At 41.8% G+C, this 25,138-nt stretch overlaps 1 protein-coding gene across 4 annotated transcripts in view; it reads left to right on the plus strand.

Annotated features, from left to right (window-relative positions):
* Positions 17,073-25,138, plus strand: part of C13H20orf196 (chromosome 13 C20orf196 homolog) — a 108,170-nt gene continuing 100,104 nt past the window's right edge. For 2 of the 4 annotated variants that reach the window (XM_005688171.3, XM_013968685.2), the window contains exon 1: positions 23,050-23,320. The gene's annotated coding sequence lies outside the window, so the exon portion shown is untranslated. Of the gene's footprint in view, positions 17,106-23,049; positions 23,321-25,138 lie in introns of those variants that run through there. The other 2 variants (XM_005688172.2, XM_018057370.1) reach the window with 2 other exon arrangements.

Raw genomic sequence — 25,138 nt, forward strand, 5'->3', positions numbered from 1 at the left:
CCTGGTTGGAGAACTAAGATCCCGAGGCAAAAAAAAAAAAAAAAAAAGACCTTTTTTTTTTCCTGGAAATCCAGAAGGAGGGAAGAAAAGAAAGACCAGTCAACAGGAAGCAGTTAATTTACATGAAAAAATACGATGTCTAATTCATTGTTTGTCAAGTAAAACAGGTGAGTGGTGTCAGCCACAGAGAGAGGCAGAGAAACTCAGAAGCTTCTAGGAGGAGTGTAAGGGACAACTGTTAGTAGAAGGCTAGCAATTAGTTTATCTTATCACTTTTCAATCTGAACAGGCTCTTGCTGCCTTTTGTGACATGGCTGGGTGAGTAAACCTTTGTTCAGAGCTCAAAGTCCTAATGCTTCCTACTGCTATTAATATTATTGTCTGAGATGATTTTCTGAAAGGGCTGATATGTGGAGTGTATCTGCCTCTCAGCTGGCTGGTTGACTGTGGGACAGTAGACGTCTAAACATCTGCAGTTTGCCCAGAAGTTCCCAGCTTCTTGTCCCCCCAGTCCCATGCACTCTATAGATTAAATGTGCATTCATGTTGTTCTGTTATGAAAATTTCTTCCCACCCAGACTGGGGGGAATGACCTTTAGTTTGGCAGTGCTGGAGCTTAGATGATGATAGGCTACATGCCCAGAGAAAGAATGTGAATTCTTTTGCAGTGGGGGAAAGGCACGCTTGTTGAGAACTTAATGATCATTTCTTAAAAATCTAGTTTTATTTACTTATTTGGCTGTGCCGAGTCTTAGTTGCTGCATGTGGGATCTTTGATATTCCTTGCGGCATGCAAGAATCTAGTTGAGGCATGTGGGATCTAGTTCCCAGACCAGGGATTGAACTCAGGCCCTCTGCATTGGCAGAAAAGAGTCAGTCTCTGGACCACCAGGGAAGTCCCCTAAAGATCCTTAATCAGAGCAGAATATTGACTCATTCTCTGTAGAAAGGATTAGGAAGTCTGTAGTGACAACATAGTTTAAAAGAAAAAAACTGGGATTTCCCTGTGGTCCAATGGTTGAGATTCTGCCTGCCAATTCAGGGGATACAGGCTCAATTCCTGGTCCAGAAAGATTCCACATGCCTCAGAGAAGCTAAGCTCGGGTGCCACAGCTACTGAGGCAGTGCACTGGAGCCTACAAGTTGCAACTAATGAAGGCTGCATGCCCTGAAGACCATGCTCCTCAAGAAGAGCAGCCATCACAATGAGAAGCCCACACATCAGAAACGAAGACCCAGCACAGCCAAAAAATAACAATAATAAATAACGACTGATAGATGACTTATAAAAAAAAAAAAGAAAAAACAAAAAACCAGTCTTTCGGTTCAGAGGAAGGAAAAGTCACCAAGGGTCCTGTCTGGAAAGCTGGTGCCTGCATCTAGGCACTGCCCAAGCCCAGCTCTGTGTTTCTCCAGGGCCTCAGACTAGAAGGGGAAGGATGCCATTAGTCACAGTCGGCTTTGTTTGGTGATTATTTGCTGGGGAACTGTTGTTCCCAGGTGGGGAGGGAGGTGACTTCAGAGGGAATCCAGTCAAAGTTGGAGGTTTCCATGTGGTTGGAAAGTAGCTTGTCAGCCTGACCTTGTTTATACTGGGACACACTGACCTAGAACGTCTAGAGCCCATGGAATCCTAGTGTGACCCAAGGCAAGATGGTCTGTGTCTCTCTCCTGGGCAGGCCCTTCACACCTCTGGACTTGTGGGCATTATTCCCAATGATTCAGCTTGGAACGGACTGCCCATGTGCCCCATGTGGAGAGTTTATGGGAGTTGATGGGAGGGTATTTTCATTCTGAAGGAGGAACTCCACAGGATTCAAAGGTATTTCAAATGGTGGAACTTCACCTACAAAGCATGACAAAAGATATGACCTAATAGGTAGCCTCCCCATTGCACCTGAGAGGTTGGCTCTGCCCTTTGAAACCTCAGGAACGCCTGGCTCACTGTCTTCTTTGGAGGTAGTGGATTTCAGTCTGCTCCAAGAACTTCCCGATAATGGGTATTTATAACTGGATGTTAGCAGTGGACAGTAGGTAAGACCTTCTCTCAGGGAATAGGGTGGGAGCCATGACAACTGCTTTGAAAGCAGAGTGCTTTTCCCACATTGCGTTGAGGCCCTTGGGGAAGATGGGCTGTGTTACCTCCTTTTTATAGAACAGGATCATCAGGAGCTGTGGGATTGCTGACTCTTGGAGTCAGCACTCAATTTGCTGACACACGAATTGAGCACCATGCCTCTCTCACAACAAAGGAGGGAACTAATTTAAGATAATAAACCCAATAAAAAGAATGTGTTTACATTTTTATTTTCAACATCAATTGATTTGGAGAATTTACTCTTTGTAATTACACACTTCCCTCATTTATGCTTGGTTAGTGATTTTTCCTCTCTTGTCCTTTAAACAGACCATGTTAGCAATGAAGCACTCTGATGGGGGGTTTTATAGCACATGCCAGGACGTCTCTAAAACACACAAAGGACTTGTGTCACAGAGAGCCAGTACCGGACTATATCTGCTTTAGCATTTTAATAATGCTTTTGAAAAATAACTTATGAGTTCAGGGTGCTCCAGTTCAATGTTGTTTAATTAAAACTTACTTTTAAATTATTCCCTAAGGCAGAGAATAGTAACTCTGGTTCCTTCTAGGATAGTGAATCGCATTCTTTGCCGTTTATATATTTTAATGTCTTTTTAGCCATCTACTTATGAGCTCTGTCACAAGTTACCTACATTCTCTGTGCCTCAGTTTCCTCATATATACAAAGGGCACAATAATAATAATTTACTCACAGCATTGTCATAAAGATTAAATGAGGAAATCCATTTCATTAATACTCTAAGAATTCTCTACCAAACTTAGTTATTATTAACACATTATAGCTGTATTGAATTACAAAAGTACTTTGTGATTGTTGTAAACAAATATCTAAAATAATACGGATGTTTATAAAGAAAAATTGATACTATTCACTCTTTACTCAGCCTCATCATATCCTGCTTCCTAGAGATATTTCTCAGAGATAGCTGCCATATTGATTGCAATTTTCTATGTACATTCATGTAACTTCCTTAGAACTTTGCTTCTACATCTAACAACTAACCATGGACATCCTTCCTGAACAGGTCCCACGGAGCCACCTCTTTACATAATACGGATCTTAACTCCTTATCTGATTTTTTTGTTGTTGTTCCAGTATATTTTAAGGGTGCCTTTCATGCTGCCATGTAGTCAAATTCTCACTCTTTCCCTCACACCTTCTGAGGTTTGTATAATGCTTAGGAAGATTTTCTCAGTGTTTAGCACTTAGAAATACACTTCCCAGGACTGGAAAATGAAGACTTACACAACTCCAGAGAACTTTTCAATGGTTAATAAGGTGACTATTACCACCTTGGGCTTTCCTGGTGGCTCAGACAGTAAAGAATCCTCCTGCAATGCAGCAGACCTGGGTTCGATCCCTGAGTTGGGAAGATCCCCTGGAGAAGGGCATGGCAACCCACTCCAGTATTCTTGCCTGGAGAATCCCCATGGAGAGAGGAGCCTGGAGGGCTATAGTCTATGGGGTTGCAGAGTCAGACACAACTGAGCAACTAAGCACAGAGAACTTTTGGAACATACATTGTTACCATACTGAACTCAGGTCCACTTGCCCAACTCATAGCAAGGTCAATCTACTGAAGAGGGTGGTGGTGAAGGAAAGTACAGCACTGACTGCAGGAAGCCAAGCGAGGGAGTGGCAGACAAACCTCAGATCCACCTCTTCTTTGTCTTTCATTTAGGGATTTCTTTTTTAAGGAGAACAAAAGGCTGGGGTTAATCACTGTTTTTGATGTTTCTGTCACATTTTTTAATCACAGTTTTAGGAGTCAGGATGTTTCCAGTTTACAATTCTCGACCATGGGGGTCAGGGGGAGGGGTGTCTATGCCCTGGAGAAACAACCTGAGTTTGTATGTTAATGACCTTGACTATTATAGCAATTTTAGTACATTAATAATGTTATTGACAATGGCGATTTTAGTCATCTGACTCTGGTTAGTGTTCAGTTGCCACAGGGCTGAGGTTCAGAAGGGACAAGAAAGGGAATAAAGTTTGGGATAAAGAGATTAATCACAAGCTTGGTAATAGAATTTAGCTTTAGAGGGACATGATTATGAAACCAAGTTGAGCCCTGCAGGACCTTCCCAGGTACAAAAGCCTCCCTGTGGTCCCCATTTTTTATTTGTAGGAAAAAACACCTCAGCTTCCTAGATCTTCCCTCAGTTGCAAAGAGCAGATTTAAACAGTTATTAGTTATGGTAGTAAGGGAATATGGAAACAAAGAAAAGGTAGTCAAGAAAAAATAGTGTATCAAAAAAGCAGAGGCCATGTCCATTGACAGGTGAATGGATAAAGAAGTTGTGGTACATATACACAATGGAATATTACTCAGCCGTAAAAGGAACCATTTAAGTCAGTTCTCATGAGGTGGATGAACCCAGAAACTATTATACAGAGTGAAGTGAGTCAGAAAGAGAATGATAAATATCGTATTCTAATGTGTATATATGGAATCTAGAAAAATGGTACTGAAGAATTTATTTACAGGTCAGCAATGGAAAAACAGACATAGTAAATAGATATATGGACATGGGTAGAGGGGAGGAGAGGGTGAGATGTATGAAAGAGTAACATGGAAAGTTACATTACCATATGTAAAATAGATAGCCAACAGGAAATTGCTGTATGTCTCAGAAAACTCAAACAGAGGCTCTGTATCAACCTAGAGGGGTGGGATGGGGAGGGAGATGGGAGGGAGCTTCCAAAGGGAGGGGATATATGCATACCTATGGCTGATCCATGTTGAGGTTGACAGAAAACAAAATTCGGTAAAGCAATTATCCTTCGATTAAAAATTAAATAAATTTAAAAAAAAAGCAGAGTCCTAGGTTCTCCTCAATGGGTATTCAGAACAATCTGATGCAATCTTAGTTCTACAGGAACTAAGGCTCCGACCAAAGTGGAGCATGGTAATTTCAAGCTGAGCAAAAGAGTCTGAGAATCTACCTTGTTTCCTCGCCACCAACCAATCAGAAGAAAGTCACACCTTAAATTTTGTCTTTAAAAACTCTTCTCGCCAAACTCCCCAAATCAGGGAGTTCAGGTCTTTGGAGCACAATCAGCCTATACTCCTTGCTTGGCCCTTGCATTAAACCTCTCTCTGGTCTGAACTCTGATGGTTCAGTTCATTTGGTACCCCGTGTGTCCATTGGGCACATGAACTTGGGTTGAGAGCAGTTTCAAAATAAAACTTTGTGATCCATTACTGTGAGTGTATTTTATTTTTTACTGGAAGAGAGCAAATGACTTATATGCTTTGGGGTGTTGTGGGGAATGTTATCTTCAGCTAAGAATGAGAAATGCAGGCTTGAGGACACCTACACACTTTGCACAAGTCTCTGAATTCCGCCCCACAGGATTCCTATAGGTCATGGTACTGGGAGGAAGGAGGTCAGTTATTTGATGCTTGATGTAGTTGAAACTGTGACTTAACCATCATGGTGTGCAAGAAAGTGGTTTTACATTATCTCTTAGGAGACTCCAAAGTTACTAATAAAGCCACCTAAAGCCACTAGTTCTTTTTTTTTTATACTTATTTATTTTTTGGGCTGCATTGGATGTTAGTTGCAGCACTCAGGAATCTTCATTGCATCACGTGGGATCTTTCACTGCACACAGATTCTCTAGTTGTAGCATGTGGGTCCAGTAGTTGTGGTGCATGAGCTTAGTTGCACTGTGGCACAAGAGATTCCAGTTCCCCAACCAGGGATTGAACCCATGCCCCCAGCATTGCAAGGTAGATTCTTAACCACTGAACCACCAGGGAAGTGCCCCCATAGTTCTTGGAAAGGTCCACCAAGACCTCTGTATACTTGCTCATATCTGGCCACTGAGATCCACTGTTGAAAACATCACTCAAAAATATTTGTCAAAAAGTCAGTTCAGTTTAGTTCAATCCCTCAGTCATGTCTGACTCTTTGCTACCCCATGGACAGCAGCTTGCCAGGCTTCCCTGTCCATCACCAACTCCTGGAACTTCCTCAAACTCATGTCCATTGAGTCAGTGATGCCATCCAATCATCTCATCCTCTGCCATCTCCCTCTCTTCCTGCCTTCAATCTTTCCCAGAATCAGGATCTTTTCAAATGAGTCAGGTTGCCAAAGTACTGGAGCTTCAGCTTCAGCATCAGTCCTTCCAATGAATATTCAGGATTGATTTCCTTTAGGATTGACTGGTTTGATCCCCTTGCAGTCCAAAGAACTCTCAAGAGTCAAAAAGTCAAGTGGCTATTTAGAAAGAAAAATAATGAGCGACATTATATTTTGACAAAGATGTACTTCTACTTTTTTAAGACATGCTTTTTCCTACATTTTTCTTTTTGCTTAGAAAAAAAATCATATTGTATAAAGTCAGTGTAACTGGCTGAAAAATAGTTAAATAATCTTTAATATTTGACTTGCAGAGTACCAAATAATTGGGGAAGAATTTAAAAAAAATAAGAGCTATTTTGTGGAAAGACATGTATACTTTTTAATTCAACAAACATTTATTTAATGCCTCCTATTTCAAAATAATTTTGTTAGGAGTTGTGGGGTTTTTGAAGGTAGAAAATTATAGTCTCAGTTCTTCCCTGGTGGTCCAGTTACTAAGACTTGGTGCTTCCACTGCAGGGGCTGTGGGTTCTGTTCCTGGTTGTGGAATTAAGATTTTACATACTGAGGAGTGTGGCCAAATAAATTTTTTTTAAAAAATTATAGTTTCCATTCACTATCTAGTCATTTATATTTTTTGCTATTTTCTAGACTTTTTCAGGAATAATTTAGAAGAATACCAAGCAATAAGGAGCAGATTATTTTATATTTTACGGTAAGCACAATTCTCTGTGTGGTCTATTATGTTATCTCCTTATGTCAGAAGGTCATTGTCAAAGATAATAACAAAATCATTTGGAGACTCAGTCAAATGTATGCACCTCAGACTTTATTTAGTTATTTTTGGCTGTGCTGGGTCTTCATTATTGCACAAGCGCTTTCTCTAGTTGCAGCAACCGGGGGCTACTCTTTAGTTGGGGTGCACAGGCTTCTCACTGCAGCGGCTTCACTTGTCTTGGGACACAGGTTCTAGACACATGGGCTTCAGTGGTTGTCGGTCGTGGGCTCTAGAGCATGGGCTCAGTGGTTGTGGCACGTGGGCTCAGTTGTACCCGGCATTGTGGAATCTTCCCAGACCAGGGACCAAGCCTGTGTCTCTTTCATTGGCAGGTGGATTCTTATCCACTGTACCTCCAGGGGAGTCCTCCACAGACTTTTTTTAAAAAATCTTTTGGCCATGCCATGGCAGCATGTGAGATCTTAGCTCCCTGACCACAGATTAAACTCATGCCCCCTGAATTGGCAGGGTGAAGTCTTAACTACTAGATCGCTGGGAAGTCTCGTCCTCAGACATTTTTGTGGGTCAGCCTTCAGGACAGCCTCAGATGATCCTTGCCTTCAGCAGTCTTCAAACCCTTGTGTAATTCCCCTCCCACAATGAAATCAAGCCATGAGTGATTATGTATTCTAATAGAACACAGTGGAAAGGACAGTGTGTGACTTCACAGGCTAGGCCTTTAGAGAGGTGGCAGCTTCCATCTTGGTCTCTTGGATTGTGTCTAGAGCAGGGTCCAGCAAATTGGGGTTTATGGGCAAAATCCAGCCTGTAGGCAGTTTTTTAAAATTTTTGTTGGTGTTAGATCTGGATTCTTTATGTATATACATACAAATATATGTATGTATATATCATTTGTTTGTTTGTTTATTTATGTCTGTGCTGGGTCTTCGTTGCTTTGAGGGTTACTCTCTAGTCGCGCTGCAAGGGCTTCTCACTGTGGTGGCTTCTCTTATTGTGGAATACTGGCTCTAGCTGTGTGGGATTCAGTAGTTATGGCTCCCAGGCTCTAGAGCACAGACTCAATAGTGGTAGAACATGAGCTTAGTTGTTCTGCAGCATGTGGGATCTTCCTGGATCAGGGATCGAACCCATATCTCCTGCAATGGCAAACGGATTCTTTATCACTGAGCCACAAAGGAAGCCCTGCAGGCAGTTTTTTTATAAAGTTTTTTATAAACTTGGTTCTTTGCTATGAGCACACACACATACACACACACACACACGTACACAGCTCTGTGGAGAAGTCAGTATGGACACAGTTGCATCTAATTACTCCACTGCAACCCAGTATACTCCAGTATTCTTGCCTGGAGAATCCCATGGACAGAGGAGCCTGGCAAGTGATGGTCCTCAGAGTTACCAAGAGTCAGACACAACTGAAGCAACTTAGCACATGCCAGATAACTGGCCCATGGGACCCCTAAGGGATAATAAGCCTCTGTAGGGGAGGAAGACATTTCCCTGTTTCTTTCTAGGTTCTTTCTTCCGGCTGGTCTAGAATTGAACTGACATGAGACAGAATAACAAGAGGAAATCAAATAAAAGTGTAATAATGTGTACATGGGAGAAACCCAGGAAAACTGAGTAATTCACCAAAACAGCCCAAACTTTCACCTTAAATACCACCCTCAGCTAAAGACGAAAGAGAGTGTTGGTTGAGGTGGGGTAAGTCAGTTATGGAAAGTTACAGGAAAAGCACAGCAAATGAGGGTAAGGTTGTTGTGCAGATTTCAGTCAGTGCCTTCTCTATTGATAAGTTTCTAGAGTTAAATATTTCTTTAAAAAGGGTAACTCCTACTTGGTTTTCAGAGTTTTCCCAAGTTTACTGTTTTCTAGAAAATAACCAGTTCAAAATAATTAATATGCCAGAGACATGTTTTGGAGTAACAAATTCTGCTCCCCTACACCTCTAAGTTTTGGGGGTAATTTATTGTTGCAGCAATAGTAATTAGAATATACTATATGTTTTCTGAAGTTGCCAAGTAAAATACTTATTCACTTCCTTTAATCATTCTTTGGCAGAATTTAAGCATATACAAATTATTACCATATTGTATCTGCTGATTTCTAAGCCTTATAAGTAGTTCCTTATAAGACCTGAGGCATCACATTCACCAGGAATTCTTTGGGGTCCAGCGGTTAGGGCATAATGTTTTCACTGCCAAGGACCTAGTTTCAATCCCTGGTCAGGTAACTAAGATCCCACAAACTGTACAGTGTGGGGGGAAAAAAAGAAGAAGAAGCAGCCTTGAGGCCTTACATTCCAATAAATGTGTAAGGGTCAAATTATTTCCTTAGTATTCAGAAACATATCAGTTTCTTCAAGTTGCATTTGTTTTCTGCTGACATGCAAAAGCATTCATTACATCTGGTAAGACTGAGACCCTCTAAAGACAAGTTCTCTTCCCAAGCCTATGAGTAATCTATCCACAGCTTTACTCCCTTGCTTATTTTCTCTGACCTCAATCCCTTTCTTGTCCCTTCTGACCTCAGTCCTGTGGCAACTGATTCTAATCAACCCAAGTCAGATGACTAAACTCGCTATTGTCACTAACATTATTAATGTACTAAAATTGCTATAATAGGCATAATCATTAACATATAAACTCAGGTTGCTTCTCCAGGGCAAAATGAGCTAGTAGACCCCCAAGCTATGGATGACCTGGCCAGAGAATCTTAAATCGGAGACATCCTGACTCCCGAAACTACAATTAAGAAATGTCTCAAAAATGTCACAAGACTATGATTAATATAAATTTCTGTCTTCTTCCCCTTAAAACATTCCCAACTCAGAGACTAAGATAGCATGGATCTGAGGTTTATTTCCCATTCCTTTGCTTTGTGTGCTGCAAATAAACCCTTAATTTGTTGCAAACACTCACTTTCAGAGTTTGGCTTTTTGCTCCACACATGAACCTTGGCTTGGTTATACTGGTATTGCTCAAACCATTAATTTGAGAGAAAAGTGAATTTAGAATTGTTGGCCATCAGCCAGTCAATTACCCTATCAAGCAGTTGTTTTTTTTTTTAATAGTCCTGGAAAGCATTTATTGTTCCCTTTTTAGAGATGGGAAAATTAAGACTCACAGAGGTTAATGGCTACAGTCATAGAACTGATGAGTAAGAGTTAAGATTGAAGCCATCTCCTGACTGCACATTTAGGTGCCTATGGCTCTAGGCCTTAGGTCAGTCATATCTGTCCACCTCATCATGATGTCACATGTCATTCGTTAAGCTTTCATAGGCTCAAGGTGCCAAAAATAGATGCTTTTTGTTAGTATCATGGAATGGCTAACAAGCAGTATTTTTAAAGTCTTTACCATTTGCCTATTATTGTGCCGATATTGATTTTTAGATCTTAAGGTCCAAGTTTATGTTCATTATATAACCTTCCCAAAAAGGTACTGAGTGACACATTGTCTGGTACTGGGTATTCATTGGAAAATAAGGCCCACACCTCAACCTTTATGGATCTTCCGGTCTAGTCAGGGAATTACCTATCTAATATTCTTTTTTTGGTTATCAACTTCCGGCTTAATTATGGCTTTATAACACTGCATGACTGAAAAACAGTAAGATAACCTTGAATTTCATCAATTACTTAACCCTTAAAGTAAGGTTTCCTTTCTTCTTTCTCCAGGGCAAGATGAGCTCTAGTTTAAAGCTAAATCCCCAGAAGGAAGAACAATTAGATCAAGGTTCAGAATGACAGGGAGAAACAAGATCATTGCAAATAATATTATTCTACTTTGAAAAAGACTTTCTGCTGAAAGAGATTTGGCTGAAGTAGCTTAGCTGATGGCAGAAAAATCAACTAAGAAATATAAGAGTTTCATCAGACTGTGACATAAATCAATTTACCCAGTCATTATACTGTCAATGGCAAAAAACCTTTCTCTTTTGGTCCTTTTGTAATGCAGTAAATTATTTTGCTACCTGTGCAGATTGAAGGTCTTAATTATTAACTATTTTGTTTTGATGATGACTTTGATCAGTTTTCATTTCCTGTGCACTGACCAACTGAAAGTGATAAGAAAGGATGGCCTGAGCCATGCTATATGGCAAAGAAAGTCACTCCAGACTTTAGAAATTTGCTCCAGGAAATCGCTCCCATTAGAAAGATAAATCTTGAACTTCCCTGGTGGCGCAGTAGATAAAAGAATATGTCTGCCAATGCAGGGGACATGGGTTTGATCCTTGTCTGGGAACTGAGATCCCACATGCCTTGGAACAACTAAGCGTGTGTGCCACAGTTACTGAAGCCCACCTGCCCAGCCCGTGCTCCACCACTGCAATGGAAAGCCTATGCACTGCAACTAGAGAGTAGCGATAAATAAGAGTTAGTTTATAAGTGAACAAACTTGTTTTTCAGGGAAAGAGTGACAGTGACAAAAGGCTCCAAGTGTTGTTTTACTGATAGGAGGTCAGAGAGAAGTCATGTTTTTTAGACTTCTTGGAGGAGGTAAGGGTTGAGTGGGGGTGGTGTGGGGAGGGGAATGGAGGAGACCTGGGAAGAGACTTAGTTATTTTTGCATATAATGGCACTTTCTCGAGCACTTACATGTGAGTCATTAGGCGGAGGTCTGGACAAAAGTATGAAATAGACATGATAGTATTGTACTTGCCCTCAAGGTACTTATAGTCTAGTGAGCGAAACATGAGGGTAAATGGAGGAAAGTGGGCTTTCCTGAGAGGGATAACAAACTCACATTTGACAAGTGAGAGGTTTCCTGAAAGAATTTCCTAAAGCTGACCTCAGAAACACTGTTGCTTTTGTTCAGTCACTAAGTCATATCCGACTCTTTGTGACCCCATGGACTGCAGCATGCCAGGCTGGCCTGTCCTTCACTATCTCCTGGAGTTTGCTTAAACTCATGGCCATTGAGTTGGTGATGCCATCCAACCATCTCATCCTCTGTCGCCCCCTTCCCCTTCTGAACTCAGAAGCATGACAGAGACAAAAGGAGAGAAGAGTGTTCCCAAGGAGGAAACTGCATGGATATAAAAAGCTCAGAGGCAGGAGTGGCGTCCATGGAGTCACAAAAAGTCAGACAGGACTTGGAGACCAAAGAACAAGAAAGAGCAAGCATAGAGTATTTAAGGAAAACAAAATAGTGTATAGGTGGAGGGTTGGGGGATAGTAATGGGAGGTAAGACTTCCCAGGTGGCTGACTCAGAAAAGAATCCACCTGCCAAGCAGGAGACCGCCTGCAGTGCAAGAGACCTGAGTTCAATCCTGCATTGAGAAGATCCCCTAGAGAAGGAAATGGCAACCTACTTCTTAGCTGGGAAACCCCATGGACAGAGGAGCTGGCGGGCTACAGTCCATGGAGTTGCAATGAGTTGGACATGACTTAGTGACTAAACCACCACCACGAACAGGAGGTAAGGAATCCTCTAAGTCTGGTTCAGAAGTTTGAGTGTTAGCCTGAGGGGAAGAGAGTGAGGTGATTAAAAGAAAACTCTGGGCTTCCCTAGTCCAGTGGTTAAGAATCTGCCTGCTAATTCGAGGGACACAGGTTTGATCCCTGGTTGGAGAAGATCCCATGTGCCACAGGGCAACTAAGCCCTTTGCATCACAACTGCTGAGCCTAAGTGCCACAACTACTTGCTGGAGCCCACTTGCTAGAGCCCATACTCTGCAACAACAGAAGCCACTGCAATGAGAAGCTACACACCACAACTAGAGAATATCCCCTCCTTGCCACAACTAGAGAAAGCCCATGAGCAGCAACAAAGACCCAGCACAGCCAGAAATAGATATTGCTTAAAAAAGAAAAACAAAAATCTGGAGAATTCCCTGGCAGTCCTGTGGTTAGGATTTGTGCTGTGCAGTACAGCCAAAAAGAGAAAAAACATAAAAGAAAACAAGCTTCAGGGGAGATGGAAAGCTTTTGTCATACAGGTAGTGGATACGTCCCTGGTGACTCAGATGGTAAAGAACCTGCCTGCAATACAGGAGATCCGAATTCGATGCCTGGGTTGGGAAAATCCCCCGGAGAAGGGAATGGCTACCCACTCCAGTATTCTTGCCTGGAGAATTCCATGGACAGAGGAGTCTGGTGGGCTAGAGTCCATGGGATCACAAAGAGTAGGACACTGATCGACTAACGCTACCACCATACAGGTGAGCTGTACTGAGACAGTTGCAGTGAGAATGAAGAGAATTAAGATCGAGTCAATAGATCTTTAAGAGAAAGAATCTGTAAGATGCTTTGATTCCTGATGGATATGAAACGTTGACAAAGAAGGAGAAAAATTTTCTGTCATTGGCAACTAAATGGTTTGACTCACTGAAACAGGAGATTCTGGTGTGAGAGTGTAAGCAGATAGGATATGTGTGTGTGTGTGTGTGTGTGTGTTAGTTGCTTACTGCTACTGCTACTGCTGAGTCGCTTCAGTCGTGTCCGACTCTGTGCAGCCCCATAGACGGCAGCCCGCCAGGCTCCCCCGTCCCTGGGATTCTCCAGGCAAGAACACTGGAGTGGGTTGCCATTTCCTTCTCCAATGCATGAAAGTGAAAAGTGAAAGTGAAGATGCTCAGTCATGTCCGACTCTTGGTGACCCCATGGACTGCAGCCTACCAGGCTCCTCCGTCCATGGGATTTTCCAGGCAAGAGTACTAGAGTGGGGTGCCATTGCCTTCTCCGTGTTAGTTGCTTAGTTGTGTCCAACTCTTTGCAACCCCATAGACTGTAGCCCACCAGTCCCCTCTGTCCATGGCATTCTCCAGACAAGAACACTGGAGTGTGTTGCAGTACCCGAACAGGGCTTTCTTAACACAAGAGAAGACCACTTATGGCCTAAGCCATTTTGTGATCTAAGTCTGGATGAAAGCTTACCCTTGAACAAGACTCAGAAATTAATGATATTAAGGGGAAAAAGGAATGCAGGAACAAATGATTATTACCAGTCAAGAAAAGTAACAATAACAAAGATAAAAAATCTGTTGTAAAGACTCTAAGTTTTGTTTCAATGTTAAAAATTAGTCTAAAGCAATTTCTTGAGCTATTTTGCAGAATTTACCCCTCTGCCCCAGAACTCAACCACCAGATCTATTGGAAACTAATGGATGAAGATATTGCTTTTTACTGACCTTCCTGACTTCAATCAACGAAAATTTGGGGGACTTCCTGGTGATCCAGTGGCTAAGACTTCATGCTCCCAATGCAAGGGGCCCAGGTTCCATCTCTGAGCAGGGAACTAGATCCCACATGCTGTAACTAAGACCTGGGGCAGCCAAATAAATAAATATATTTTTTTAAAAAGCAGCTTGGGACCTTCTCCTCAATTCTATGTTGAATTCTCCTCTGCTCAAATCCCTTCATGAATATGCATGTACTCTTAACTTAAAAATTCCTTAATTTTGCTGTTCAGGGAGACACTACTTTGGGAAAGACTCCAGGTGTTCTCCTAACTCACTGCAAGTAATCAATCTTTTCTTCTGATTTTTGGCTTGGTTGTATCTTTTGGTTTGATATCCACCATGAGACAAACCCAATTTTCGGGTAACAAAAGCAGGTTGTTTGGGAGGTGTTGGAGGTTGAGATAAAGGTGCTGGAGAATATGTTAACTTGAATCTCAGAACAAGACTGGCTTAGAGGTTTGGGAGTCATCTGCACAGGAGAGAAAAGAGAAGGAGACTCAAGAACCCTGAGAGAGGTTCCACTGAAGAGAAAGAGTTTGTAAAGATTTAGATGATTGAGAGAGGAAAGAGAAAAACTGGGAGAAGGTGTTATCAGAGAAACTCAGAGACAAGGACTTTCCAGAGGATGGGAGGGATCAGCAATGTTCAGCGCCATTGAGAACAGGGTGGCAGCATCAGGCAAACTCAGACTCAGAAGGACAGTTTACAACACAACTGACCTGTACTCCTCAAAAATGTCAATGCCGGGCTTCCCTGGTGATCCGGTGGTTAAGAGTCCACCTTGCAATGTAGAGAACACCAGTTCAATTTCTGGTCTGGGAAAATTCCACACATTGAGAAGCAACTAAGCACTTGGGCCAAAACTACTGAGCCTACACTCTAGAGCCAGCAAACTGCAGCTACTGAAGCCAGCATGCTTAGAGCCTGTGCTGTGCAACAAGAGAAGCCACCGCAGTGAGAAGCCTGTACATTGCAACTAGAGAGCAGCTCCTGATCTCCACTAGATCTCCAACTAGAGAAAGTCCACATGCAGCGATGAAGACCTAGCACGGTAAAAAAAAAAAAAAAAAAAAAAAAAATCAATGCCAAGAATACAAAGAAGATGCACAAACATCTGTGTACAGAGAAACAGAGGTTTAAGGAGACTAGAGACATGAAAAATACAATGCAATGCATGATCCAGAATTTCCTTTTATTTTTAAAATCATTTTTAATGGTTGCACCATCAGATAATTAATTTCATTCAATTATATTTGAGTTTATCATTTCTAAAATGGAGAGGAGGGGAATTCAGGAATTTTTAAGTTAAGGGTACATGCATATTCAGGAAGGGGTTTGAGCATTCCAGGGTTTCTTTAATCACACTTTATCATGCTACTTTGGAAGACTGGTTTTTATGAGCCATATTACATAGAAAAATGTGAAAATCAAAATTGTACACTGATTATCAAAGTACAAAGCTGGAAGTAAAAGTAAAATTACAGTTGCTGTGTTAGATTTGTCTGAATGTGAAGGAAAGTTCACAATTAGTTTTACTTCTAATTGTATCTTTAAATTTGCCTTCAAAAGGTCACTACATCAGCCAGCTTACTTGTGGTAAGCTCAAGGTATCTGACAGTGATTAGATAGTGTTATTCGAATTTTTCACAAGTGTCAGTTCAGTCAGTTCAGTCGCTCAGTCGCGTCTGACTCTTTGCGACCCCAAGAATCGCAGCACGCCAGGCCTCCCTGTCCATCACCACCTCCTGGACTTCACTCAGACTCACGTCCATCGAGTCAGTGATGCCATCCAGCCATCTCATCCTCTGTCGTCCCCTTCTCCTCCTGCCCCCAATCCCTCCCAGCATCAGAGTCTTCTCCGATGACTCAACTCTTCCCATGAGGTGGCCAAAGTACTGGAGTTTCAGCTTTAGCATCATTCCTTCCAAAGAAATCCCCAGGTTGATCTCCTTTAGAATGGACTGGTTGGATAGGACTCCTTATTTACAGGGTTCTATCCCAACATACAGTGGGAAAGAACCCTCCTGCCACTGGGGTTCAATCCCTGGGTCAGGAAGATCCCCTGGAGAAGGAAATGGCAACCCACTCCAGTATTGTTTCCTGGGAAATCCCATGGACAAAGGAGCCTGGTGAGCTACAGTCCATGGGGGCTCAAAAGTTGGACACGACTTTGCTACTAAACAACAAATCCCAGTGTAAGCATCTACAGGAGGCTGTGAGTGCACAGAATGCTTTCAAGGAGATAGTGGGATGGAACAATAACTCTCATTTGTCTTTGGCACGATCCTGCAATTCTAGCAGTTGTGTAGAGCTACTTAAATGCAACATGTTGAAATATTAACATTCTTTTTATTAATTTCACTCCACTTTTTTTTTAAACATAGACATTCAGATTTTAAAAAATTTAAAACATTTTTCCTATGCCATTTCCTGTCCACCAAGCACACCAGGCTTCCCTGATAACTCATTTGGTAAAAAACTTGCCTGCATTGCAGAAGACCTCAGTTTGATTCCTGGGTCGGGAATATCCGCTGGAGAAGGGTTAGGCTACCCATTCCAGTATTCTTCCGCTTCCCTTATAGCTCAGCTGGTAAACAATCCCCCTGCAATGCGGGGAAACCGGGTTTGATCCCTGGGTTGGGAGGATCCCCTAGAGAAGGGAAAAGCTACCCACCTCAGTATTCTGGCCTGGAGAATTCCACGGACTGTATAGTCCATGGGGTCGCAAAGAGTCGGACACGACTGAGCGACTTTCACTTTCAAGCACATTGATCAATAAACCTCTAGAAATTGAACAAACTACTCCTTCCAGGAACGCATCATCGACAGGGCCAATGCCCTCAGTCAAGATGCCTGTAATTGCCTTTCCCCTTTCTTCCCTGCCCTAAGTAAAGATGGTTCTGGTGACTTCCTTTTAAACTTCACTTTTCCCATAACAAACGTGGCGCAACCGCTTCCGGTTCCAGACTGCAGCTACTGCCCGGTGGTGAGTGCAACTGGGACCTGGCGACTTTTCTGGGCCAATTTTCTCTGCGGACTCTTGAAGGCTTTCTATTGAGAGGAGGGAGGGAGGGGGGAGGGGCCTCTTCGCGACGCATCGCGGAGATTCTCTAGGCAATTAGGAAACCGTTCTTTCATAATTGGGAAGTTATGGCCGATTTCCCTGGCAAGTTCCCAAACCCCTCCTACCCCCACCTTGCACGGCCTCTGCTGCTGCTGCTGCTGCTGCTAAGTCGCTTCAGTTGTGTCCGACTCTGTGCGACCCCATAGACAGCAGCCCACCAGGCTCCCCAGTCCCTGGGATTCTCCAGGCAAGAACACTGGAAGTGGGTTGCCATTTCCTTCTCCAATGCATGAAAGTGAAGAGTGAAAGTGAAGTCGCTCAGTCGTGTCCAACTCTTAGCGATCCCATGGACTGCAGCCTACCAGGCTCCTCCGTCCATGGGATTTTCCAGGCAAGAGTACTGCAGTGGGGTGCCACTGCCTTCTCCAGCACTGCCTCTGCAGCCAACCCTTTGCGGAAGCCCCAGAATTTGCGTTCAGTGTGTCTAGATGAGCTTTGGTTCTTTTTAAAATAATTTTTCCAAACTATAATTCACGTATTATAAAATTTGCTTATTTAAAGTGTAAAATTTAGTGGTTTTTCATATACCCCCAGGATTGTGCATCCATCCTCACAGTCTAATTTTAGAATATTTTCATCATCTCTAAGAAAAACCCTATTATCAGTTAGCAGTCACTGTCTGTTCAGAAGGGCCTCCTGGGGCCCTAGAGTCCTAGGCAATTACTAGTCAATTTTTTGTCTCTATAGATTTGTTTGCATATTTGATATAAATGCCATCATACAATGTGTGGTCTTTCTTGAGTAGCTTCTTTCACCAAGTATAATGTTTTAAAAGTTTGTTCTTGTGCTAACATGTATTGGAACTTAATTCCTTTACTGCAGAAAAATATTCCTTATATTCATATGCATGTGTTCTTGCTAAGTTGTTTCAGTGCCATCCTATGTCCCATAACCCACTAGGCTTCTCTATCAATGGGATTCTGTAGGCAAATATACTGGAGTGGTTTGCCATGACCTTCTCCAGGGATCTTCCCCACCCAGGGATTGAATCAGCATCTCTTACATCTCCTGCGTTGGTAGGCAGGTTCTTTACCACTAGTTGTCCTTCAGTCGCTCAGTCGTGTCTGACCCTTTGCGACCCCGTGAACCACAGGACGCCAGGCTTGCCTGACCTTCACCATCTCCCAGAGTTTGCTCAACCTCATATCCATTGAGTCAGTGATACCTTCCAACCATCTCCTCCTCTGTTCTCCCCTTCTCTTGCCTTCAATCCTCCCCAGCATCAGGGTCTTTTCTAATGAGTTAGCTGTTTGCATCAGGTGGCCAAAGTATTGGAGCTTCAGCTTCAGCATCAATCCTTCCAATGAATAGTCAGGGTTGATTTCCTTTAGGATGGACTGGTTTGATCTCTCTGCAGCCCAAGGAACTCTCAAGAGTCTTCTCCAACACCACAGTTCAAAAGCATCAATGCTTCGGTGCTCAGCCTTCTTTATGGTCCAACTCTCACATCCGTACATGACTACCGGAAAAACCATAGCTTTGACTAGACAGACCTTTGTCGGCAAACTAATGTCTCTACTTTTTAATATGCTGTCTAGGTTTGTCATAGCTTTTCTTCCAAGGAAGAATGAAATTTTAACTTCGTGGCTGCAGTCATCTTCTACAGTGATTTTGGAGCCCAGGTAAATAAAGTCTGTCACTGTTTCTATTGTTTCCCCATGTATTTGCCAAGAAGTGATGGGACCAGATGCCATGACCTTCTTTTTTTAAATGTTGAGTTTTAAGCCAACTTTTTCCCTCTCTTCTTTCACCTTCATCAAGAGGCCCTTTAGTTTCTCTCTTTTTTCCTGCCATAAGGCATTTTACCACTAGTGCCCCCCGCATTTTATTCATCCATTCACCAGTTGGTGGATATTTGGATTGTTTCCCCTTTTTAGCTCTTATAAATAAAGCTGCTGTGAACATCTGTGGGGGCTTCTGAGGTGGCTTGTTGGTAAAGAAATTGCCTGCCAATGCAGGCGACTTAAGAGACGCAGATTTGCTCCCTGGGTAGGGAAGATCCCCTGGAGGAGGAAATAACAACTCATTCCAGTATTCTTGCTTGGAAAGTCCCATGAGAAGAGGAGCCTGGTGGGCTACAGTCCATGGGGTCTCAAAAGAGCCAAATATGACTAAGCAACTGAGCATGCATGCACACATGAACATCTGTGTACAGTTTGTGCAGACACATGTTTTTATTTCTCTTGAATATATATATTGATACCTAGGAATGGAATTGCCTGATCCAAGTGTAACTCTGACAACTGAGGAACTGCTAAACTGTTTTCCAAAGTACTTGAGGTATTTTACCTTTTTTTGTATATCGATATCCAGTTGTCTCAGTGTTGAAAAGACTGTTTTTGTCCTCTGGAATTGTCTTGCATGCTGGAGAAAATCAGTTGACCATAAATATAAAATTTTACATCAGAACTCTCAGTTTTATTACATTGACCTCTATGACTGTCTTTATGTCAATCCTACAGCCTTGATTACTGAAGCTTGTAGATGGTGGTTTGCTTGTTTGTAGTTGGTTTTGAAATCGAAAACTATGGATACTATAACTTCGTGTTCTTTGTTTTTAAGATTGTTTGGCTTTATGGACCCCTTGCATTTCCATATGAATTTTAAAAATAGTTTTGTCAGCATCTGCAAATTTTAAAAAAAGCCAACAGATTTTGTAAGAATTGTATTGATCCATACATCAGTTTGGGCAATATTGTCATTTTAAAATAGTAAGTGTTCTATTCTGTGAACATAGGATGTCTTTCCATTCACTTAGATCTTTAGTTTCTTTCAACATTTTAAAATAGTTTTCAGTGTACATGCCTTACATGTTTTTCGTTAAATGTATGGTGGTTTTGTTGTTAAGTTGTGTCCAAGTCTTGAGACCTCATGAACTCATGGAGCCCACCAGGCTCCACTGTCCATGGGATTCTCCAGGCAGGAATACTGGAGTGGGTTGCCATTTCCTTCTCCAGGAGTTCTTCCCAACCCAAGAATAGAACTCAGGTCTCCTGCATTGCAGGCAGAGTCTTTAATGATTGAGCTACACTATTTTATTCTTTTTATGCTTTTGTAAATGAAGTTATATTATTATTTTATGTTTATCTTTTTTACAATTTATTTTTGTTTATTCTATTTATCTTTGGCTGCACTGGGTCTTTGTTGCTTCGCCTGGGCTTTCTCTAGTTGCGACGAGCTGGGGCTAGTCTCCAGTTGCAGTGCATGGGCCTCTCGTTGTGGTGACTTCTTTTGTTGTAGAACATGGGCTCTAAAGCACAGGCTAAGTAGTTGTGGTGCAAAGGCTTAGTTGCCCTGAGGCATGTGGGGTCTTCTTGGACCAGGGGTCAAAGCTGTTATCTCTGTATTGACAGACAAATTCTTAACCACTGGACCATTAGGGAAGACCTAATTTCATTTTTAGATTGTTTACTGCTAGTGTATATACATACAAATGATTTTTCTGTGTTAATCTTGTATCCTGCAACCTCGATTAACTTGTTTATTTATTCTACTAGTTTTTTTTAAGTGGATTCATTGGGACTTTCTATACATAAGATCATGTCTTCTGCTAATAGAAATAGTTTTACTTTTCTCTGTCCTATCTGGAAAATTTTTATTTCATTTTCTTGCCTAATTGTGCAGCTAAAACCTTCAGTACAAGTTGTATAGAAATTATGAAAGCAGTTAATATTGTCGCCAGTCTTAATGCAAAAGCATTCAGTCTTTCACCATGAAGTTCCATGCTAGCTATAGGTTTTTCAAAAATTCCCTTTAGAAAAAAAAAAAAATGCCCTTTAGGACTTCCCTGGTGGTCCAGTGGCTAGGGGGCATGGATTTGGTCCCTGGTTAGGGGAAGTTGTGCATGCTGCAAGGAGTGGCCAGGAAAAAAAAAAATTGCTCTTTATCAGATTGAGGACATTCCCTTCTATTCCTAGCTTGTTGAGTGTTTTGATAGCGAGTGGGTATTTGACTTTGTCAAATTATTGTGAGTGTGTGTGTGTGTGTGTGTCTGTTGTGGTTTTTGTCCCTTATTCTATTATAGTGTATTACATTGATTTACAGATGTTAAAGTAACTTTGCATTTCTGGGGTAAGTTCTGCTTGATCACAGAGTATAATCCTTTTTATATGTTGCTAGTTTTGTCTGTATTCATAATATTTGTCTATAGTTTTCTTGTGATGTCTTTGTCTAGTTTTGGTGTTAGGATAATACTGGGCTCATAGAGTAAACTTGGAAGTGTTCCACTTTTTAGGATAGTTATCTACAAGAAGGAAGGATAGGTTCAGTGGGAAGAAGCAGGGCTTGTTGGAAAACCTGTCAGAAAGAAACGATTCTGAGGTTGGGGAACTAGACTAGACATTTCTGAGTGGTAATTAATGTTTCAGAGGAGTAAAGAAGAAGAGAAAGCCTTGGACTGATCCTTGAAGAAGTCCAGTTGGAGATGGAAGATGAACCACAGAGCAGGCAGAGATGGGATGTCAGTCCGATGAGTGGATTCCTGAAACGTAAAGAAAGAATGTCAGAAGAAGGAGTTTCTAGAAGTTATGGTGGAGAGATTGAGTTGGTGGAGATGAGGAAATGAGCCAATTCTAGACTCCTGAGAAGTCTGTGGAAGTGAGAGGAGATTGGCTGTAAGGAAGGCAGGTGTCAAAGGTTTTCTTTTTGCTTTACTTTCTTACAACTTTTCATATTGGTATAATTTTACCCTTTCAGAAAATTGCAAGACTAGTACAAGGAACTCTCAAATAACATTTTCCAGATTCACCAATTGTCTACACTTGCCCCATTTACTTTATCATTCTCTCTCTTATACATGTACACATATCTGGAAGTTTTCAGTTCATATATTGTTGAAGCCTAGCTTGAAGGATTTTGAGCATTACCTTGCTAGCATGCAAAATGAATGTAATTGTGGGTAGTTGAACATTCTTTGGCATTGCCCTTCTTTGAGATTGGAATGAAAGCTGACTTTTCCAGTCCCGTGGTCACTGCTGTGTTTTCCAAATTTGCTGGCATATTGAGTACACTTTAACAACATAATCTTTTAGGATTTTAAATAGCTCAGCTTGAATTCCATCACTTCCACTAACTTTGTTCACATTAATGCTTCTTAAGGCCCACTTGACTTCACACTCCAGGATATCTGGCTCTAGGTTAGTGACCACACCATTGTGGTTATCCAGGTCATTAAGATCATTTTGTATAGTTCTGTGTATTCTTGCCACCTCTTCTAAATGCCTCCTGCTTCTGTTAGGTCCTTGCTATTTCTGTCCTTTATTTTGCCCATCTTTGCATGAAATGTTCCCTTGGTATCTCTTATTTTCTTGAAGAGATCGCTAGTGTTTTCCATTCTGTTGCTTTCCTCTATTTCTTTGCATTGTTCACTTAAGAAGACTTTCTTATCTCTCCTTGCTATTCTTTGGAACTCTGCATTCAGATGGGTATATCTTTTATCCTTTGCTTTTCACTTTCTCTTCAGGCTCTTGAGAGTCCCTTGGATAGGGGGAGATCAAGCAGTCAATCCTAAAGGAAAAGGAGATCAAGTAAGGAGATCAAGCTAGTCAATCCTAAAGGAAAAGGAACCCTGAATATTCATTGGAAGGACTGATGCTGAAGCTGAAGCTCCAGTACTTCAGCCACCTGATGTGAAGAGCTGATTCATTGGAAAAGACTCTGATGCTGGGAGAGATTGAGGGCAAGGAGAAGAGGGCAACAGAGGATGAGATGGTTGGATGGCATTATGGACTCAATGGATATGAGTTTGCAAACTCATGGAGCAAACTCCAGGAGTTGCTGATGGACAAGGAAGCCTGGCATGCTGCAGTCCATGGGGTCACAAAGAGTCAGACAAGTCTGACCAACTGAACAACAACAAAAATATAAATGAATATGTTGCAGACATCATGTTTCTCTAAAGCTAAAATATTTGGGTACCATTCCAAAGAATAAGGACATTCTTGTACATACCAGTTTTTATTGAAAATGGGAGTGATTTAAAAAGTGTAAGTGAAGATCCAGTGAAACAGAAGCCAGAGAAGGGATTATCGTCACTTAAGGCTTCTGGAAAGGTCCAGAGAGTTGAATCTAAAGCCCAGGTATAGTGGTTGGCCTTTGCCACACAATTGGCTCAGATGGTAAAGAATCTGTCTGCAATTTAGGAGACCCAGGTTCGATTCCTAGGTCAGGAAGATTCCCTGGAGAAGGGAATGGCAACCTGCTCTAGTATTCTTGCCTGGAAAAATTCCATGAACAGAAGTGCTTTGCAATTCCATGGGGTTGCAAAGAGTTGGACATGACTGAGCACAGATATGGGAGCCTTTATTATGTTTTGGTGGAGATGAAGTTCCTCTGCTAGATTCTGTTTCCTTGTCATTTGGGAAGAAAGATGATCTATTGAAATGAAGAGAAAGTTGTGAGAGTGATGGGGAAGGTCCAATTGAAGAAGAGTAGAAAAAACATAAGGACTTCCCTGGTGGCTCAGATGGTAAAGTGTGTGTCTACAATGAGGGAGATCCGGGTTCAGTCCCTGGGTTGGGAAGATACCCTGGAGAAGGAAATGGCAACCCACTCCAGTACTATTGCCTGGAAAATCCTGTGGATGGAGGAGCCTGATAGACTACAGTCCATGGGGTTGCAAAGAGTCGGATGTGACTGAGCGACTTCACTCACTCACTCAGAGAAAACATGGAAGTGTTGAGGGACTTTCCTTTGGTCCAGTGGCTAAGGTTCTGTGCTCCCAATGCAAAGGGCCTGGGTTTGATCACTGGTCAGGAAACTAGATTCCACATGCAGCAACTAAAACCTGGGGCATCCAAATAAGTAAATATTTTTAAAAAGCAGGGGACTGAGAGGAAGTTATGAAATAAACATCTCAGGATTTATTTGCCCTGACACCCCATTATATGTGGGTACTCAGATACTTAGAGTGAGTCAGTCTGCCCTCACCTGTTTGATGACTCTCATGTCCAGTAGGTAGATAGTTGAGGAAAAGACAGGATGGGGAGGGTGGGGAAGATGAGGGTATTAATAAGATTGTAGACCGTAGAATATACTGGTAAAGAATGAAAGAAGCAAGATGGCTACAGAATGGGAAATAGAGGGGCAAATGGGCTGGTGATAGTCTGGGAAGAGAGGAGCTTATGATTTGTTTTTTAATTATTACTATTTTGACTTCTTGAAGCTAGCCATTATTGAGTGCAGAGACTATACTAAGTATTCTATGTGCATAAATTTTGTATAATTCTTATGACAACCATTTTTATCGATGAGGAAACTGAGGTTAAGTGGCCGCCCAGGATGACAGGTAAAGAGTGAGATCTGTTTCTCCAGCCCAGAGCCCCTGCATATCTTAGGGCATTTCTGCAGATCTTCCCAGCTGGGTTCCCTGCTTCACGCTTACTCTCCTCTGATTCGTGTTTCACTCGGCTGACAGAGTGAGCCTTTGAAAATGCAAACTGATTATATCTTAAGCATCCCCTCAGAAGCTTTCATTATTATCAAATTTTAAATGGAAATATGTATACAAATAAGAATTGATAGAGTAATAGAGGGTTGGATAGCTGTATCTGAAAAAGAGAATCATAGTAAAATGTTAATTGTGAAATCTAGGCAAAGACCATGTGTGACAAGCCCACAGCTAAGGTCAGGAACAAGACAATGATGGCTACACTTGCCACTTCTATTCACCATAGTATTGGAAGCTATAGCCAGAGCAGTTAGGCAAGAAAAGAAGCGAAAGGCATCTCAATTGGAAAACAGGTAAAACCGTCACTATTTGCAAATGACATGATATTATGAATGGAAAACCCTAAAACCTCCGTCAACAAACCATTAGAACTAATAAATTCAGCGAAGTTGTGAGATACAAAATCAACACAAAAAAATTTGTTACATAGTGAACTACTGGAAAGAGA

This window comes from Capra hircus, chromosome 13 (genome assembly GCF_001704415.2).
Source record: "Capra hircus breed San Clemente chromosome 13, ASM170441v1, whole genome shotgun sequence".
Lineage (NCBI taxonomy): Eukaryota > Metazoa > Chordata > Mammalia > Artiodactyla > Bovidae > Capra > Capra hircus.